The sequence below is a fragment of the Musca autumnalis genome, unplaced genomic scaffold (assembly GCF_047663935.1).
Source record: "Musca autumnalis isolate F117 unplaced genomic scaffold, ASM4766393v1 scaffold_5, whole genome shotgun sequence".
NCBI classification, from domain to species: domain Eukaryota; kingdom Metazoa; phylum Arthropoda; class Insecta; order Diptera; family Muscidae; genus Musca; species Musca autumnalis.
In genome coordinates this window covers 25,417,931-25,423,246 of record NW_027412088.1, presented here as the reverse complement: position 1 = coordinate 25,423,246, position 5,316 = coordinate 25,417,931, and positions in this window count along the sequence as shown.

The following is a 5,316-nucleotide window of genomic DNA, read 5'->3' as shown; positions in this document are numbered from 1 at the left end:
ATAGTACTAACAAATGAAAAAATAAAAAAAATGATTTTATCGTTGAGACATCGTTATAATAAATTTTGATAGATAAAAGTTGTGCTCAGATGCTGCACAATATTAGTACTTGCAGTAGTTTTCCCGTTTAGTGCTAAAAATGCGTTCCCGTAATCCGAAATCTAGTAATACTTGCACTTCTCTTCAAACAAAAATCGCGCCGAATAACATCCTCTTCTCCTGTTTTCTGCCATACACTTTTGGCCTAGTAGAAACTAGCAGCAAGCATGTTCATTGGTATATATGATAGCTGATACGTTGATTTTGACATTTATGCTGGAGTTTTTGCAATTTCCGTCATTTTTCCGTTTCCGTATTTTTTAAGAAATTTGTATGGGGTAGCAATTTTTGACAATTCGCTCTTTTTTCTAACATTACCTGTTATGTAACTAAGACGGAGTGTAAAGGGGAATGAGGCATACCAAGATGTCGCTGGTATACACTTGCCATTGAAGAAATTCGGTCTAGCTCAGTGGCCACTCCTGACTAGCCATAAACAAAATTGATTCATTATTAATTCACAATCACAAACAGGATGCTTTATTTCAAAAAAATGATATGATGTTGTTGTTGATGATATGGGTACCCAAGGTGTTTGTTGGGATACCATGCCCTCCCAATGGATTTTCTACAAAATCCCCAACGAGTCTCACCGATGATGATGACTCCCAAAAATTTGGCTTGGCTGACCCTTACCTTTACCTTACCTTATATTGTTCAATTAGAACCTCATGATGATTAATTTCAGAATTCAAAACATGTTTATTTATAACTATTCGTTATAATAAGAACAATCAATAAATGCTTAGAGGTAATTTAATAATTAATCACTATTTGATTATTATCTAACTGATATTAAGTTCCCAAAATCAGTAAAAAAAACAATTCAATTTATATTCAGTTCAGAAATGTATACAAAATTCAAATTTGTTTTTGCATGTCATTCCCATTCGTGCCACTGTGCACCAAAATTATTTAATACTACCCTCAATTTTTTTTACCTAATGAGCTCAGTGGATAAAATTATGAGGTAAATATCCAGTAAGGATCGATGGACGGAGATCAAAGTAATGGGATTGACATTATATAATTTCCAGGTAAAATTATCAATTAGAACATATGCATATATATACCATGTGCAGTATAAACAAAAAAAAATCGGAAATGTCCGCATCAACAAAAAAAAAAGGTATCATTTACTATTTTGGTTGACCACAGGCCAATTTAACGTCGAAAAGATTCTTAAAATTGGGTATACATATGTCTATATATGCGTATATTTTAACCGAGGTATGCGATTGATATGATTTATAAATAAAGATGATGTTTATGGATCGTAAACATAATATTCTTAAAGATCGAAATTCAATAAAAACATCCAATAAATTTGTACGGTATACGATAATCACAATCTGTCGACCTGCAACGTAGTCTCGACGTATAAAAATGTCTTAAATGCTTTTTATCCGAAGGCGCGGAGTTTTAAACGAAGTTTCCAAAGATAGGAGAAATCTGTTGTAGGTTCTTTTGTTTGCTTAAGAAAAGTCGCACTCGAAATTATTTAACCAAATAACAGAAAAAAAAACTTCGAAATATCCATCCTCAAGAATCACTATTGTAGGAAATAACCGTCAGTAAAATATCGAATACTAGATTTGTTCAACAAAATTCGGATGAAAATTGTACTATATCAAGTATCATGTTCTCAGGGACCTAAATTTTCTGACCGGACTACACTGGGTAATCACGGGTTATTTTCCTACAATAAGCAATGGACAACAAGTGAACAGGCATACGCCGAATATACCCATAAATTTGGAAAAAAGAAACAATCTCGAGCGCAGAACAAAATGAAGATGAAATTTGAAAAGCACGAGAAATGCTAATAGAAAGAAACTACAACAGTTGTTGATTTAGCCGACTATTTCTCTTTCCCCAAAAAAAAGAGATAAAAAAAATCATCAAAGAGAGCAAGAATTTGTTTTCTCTCACTAAAGTGAGTTGGATTTATCGTTGATAGAAAGAAACAGAAAGATGTTGTTGTTGTAAATTTCTTATTCGAAAATGGAAATGAGAACAATACAACAACAACGTACTCTAAAACGTTTCTGTTAAACCGTTATTGCAAAGCTTTCATGATTATCTTCATCTTCTTTTTGCACGCGGAGACGAACCGTTACAGGTCCAACAACAACATTAATTTCTTATACACATACATACAGGGCTATGGCTATGTATGTGTGCATACAAAGTGCAATGCCAAGAGAATTCTTAAAAAGAGAAAGAAATAAATAATTTGCTCTGCTGACGTCGAGGGCTGGATGTAGGAACTGGTTTCCAAAATATAAAGATGACTACTCGGCTTCACCGTCGAGGAAAACAGCAAAAAAAAGACTGGTCCCACACCTCCCGGTCTGTAACTGGTTGGTATGGGTTACCAGGAAGGAGCAGGATGGTTGCACCGACTATATCTGTGTGTTATATTGCGTACTTACAGTTGGAGGGTAGGCATTACCCTTAATTTGGATTAACATCTCCTCTCTAATGCAGATTGAAATTGTGTATAAAATGGCGGCAATCGCAATGTTGTTAATGGATGCTTTTGTGTGAAGGTGGTTCTGTGAGTTGTGGCTTCCTTCTATTGTGTCGCAAACGGGAATGCTGGCAAAAAGTTCCAGAAAGTTCTATTTTTCGAGGTGGTTGTGGTGGCTTAATGTAACGTTAGTTACACAACGTGGATAATGGCCGACAAAAAAAATTCTAGGCTGTGGTAGCGGATTTAATTTTCCTTTTTATTGCAAATTGTTTAATTGTTCCATAAAGCGGGCTAAAACGATGGTTGGTTTTCCTCAACTAATTTGTTCGCCGTTGCACTAATTAAGCGAGGTTATCTGCCGGTGGTTGTAGTGCACGAATGCGGCAACACGTGTAATTATGAATTTCACAACTGCAATCAGGAAAAAACACGAATTCTTTATAATTGAATTCAACAAATTTTCTTTTCCACTAAACTCACCATTTCTTATAATTTTACCCTTACTTGGGGCTATGAAACAATTTTCCAATTGGAAATTACTTATTCGTTATGCGAATTGAGTGAGGTTGGGATTTACTTCCCAATATTCACGAATTACACTTTGTTAATTTTTTTTCCTTTTCAGGGATGTTACCGCCACCACAATTTTATTCGAATGATTGCAATTTGTCATTGCCTTTGGTGCCTGACATTTGCAATTAGCAGTGATGCCACATCGACAAAAAAGAAAAACAAAAATTGTGTGAAGAGGAACACACGATGACTGTGTGCTGTATTGCACACAATCACGACGTCGTATACGCAGCGGCTTACGCCGTTGTTATACAAGGTTAACATAACATACCATTAAAAAAGTACGGGAGCACAATGACAAATAGCATTGCAACAAAGTAATTTAATATTTTTTCACATTGTTTACAAATTTTGATACTAAAATTTTTTGTTGCAGCAATTGACCATCTACCTTATTTATTGTGATACGTGAAAAGTGTTGCAACTTTTGGTACTTTTTTATGCAAATACAGGGTTGTATATCATGTGTACTGTGATTTCGATGTTGATTTTGCTGAAATCACAAAATGAGATGATTTCATTTTTGTATGCGAAATCATGATAAATTTTGTTTGATTCCGCGCGAAATCACGAAACGCCTTCGAAATCACGAAACGACGCCAAATGTAAACTAAGCATTAGATATTTTCGATATGTTTTAAAATATCGATTGCTATCGATATTATCGTTAAGTTGTCATTGCCATTAATTTGGAGATGAAAATGACGGAAATGTCAATGATTTTCTTGAAATTATGCAAAAGTAGTTCACAGAAATGTAAGTCCCGGTCCACACTAGAGTGAATTTCATTAAAAAATTTCATGAAATTAGGCGTTCTTAGGTCGAATTCCCCACAACAGCAATGTCATGATTTTACTCTACTATGGAACTCGATCTAGAGACGCATAATTTCATGTCAAAAATTCAGTGAAATTACTCTAGTGTGGCCCGGGACTAAATGAGAATAAACAAATGCTTTTATTTTATAAAAAATGTAAAACAATACATTTTATTTTACCGAAAAATGTGTACGTGTGACTACGGACTTACTTTCTTACACACACATAACCGAAAAACAGCGAAATTTCTATTTATTTCAATGGATTTCAGGTTAGGGGTTCTTATTCCGATAATATCGAGAGGCAAAACTATCTATCGATATTAAATTTTTAAATAACAATAGATATTATCGATTGTGCCATCGATTTTTTGCCAGCTCTATCGCAAACATCGATATTCCAAGCATTAAGTGGAGTACACACGATCAGTTTTGACTGTCAGTTTTGCTCAAATAATCGGTTGCTTGTCAGTGTGGCCTTTAGTACAGTACACATTGTCAGTTTTGAATGACGATTTTTTGCAATTATCGATAACTGTCCAACCGTCCAGCAACCACAAACTATTTTGTGGTTGCATGATGAATGACAAAAATTAACGGCCACACTAGCAAGCAACAACAAAGCTGTCATTCAAAACTGACAATGTGTACCCAGCTTTACACTTAAGCCACACGTTGAAACTTTTCCCATCATTTTGGCGTTCTTACCTTGCATTTACACATTACAGGACAGTTGAGTACATATATTGATTGTCAAAAACCCAAAACTTGCCTCTGTGACGTAGGCGTCCAGACAACTGCAAAAACAGTTGTAAGATTATGACTGAAAATCGTCGATTTTTTTAGTTTTCCGTTCACATATATTTTGTTTTTGTTCATGTTCTTTTGTTTTCAACACATTTCTATTATCATCTCACTTATTTTTACAAAAATGCCAAAAATGTGTCTTCCCTAGTGTCTGTGAAAAACTGATGGACAGCTGGGAGACAGCCGACAAATGTATTTATGTGTTAGTAAATCTGGGTTGTATTTGCAGACAGTCTGTATTGTGTAAACGCCTAGTTAGGTCGAGTTCCCCAATACAGAAATTTGATAAAATTACTTTAGTACGGAACTCGTTCTATGAATGCCAAAATAATGGGAAAGTTTCGTTTCGTAGACTTAAGCTGAGTACACATTGCCAGTTTTGAATGGCAGCTTTGTTGTTGCTTGCTAGTGTGGCCGTTCATTATTGTCATTCATCATGCAACCGAAAAATGTTTTGTTGTTGCTGGACGGTTTGACAGTTGTCGATAATTGCGAAATATCGACAGTCAAAACTGACAAATGGTCTGTTCCAGTACTGCAAGAA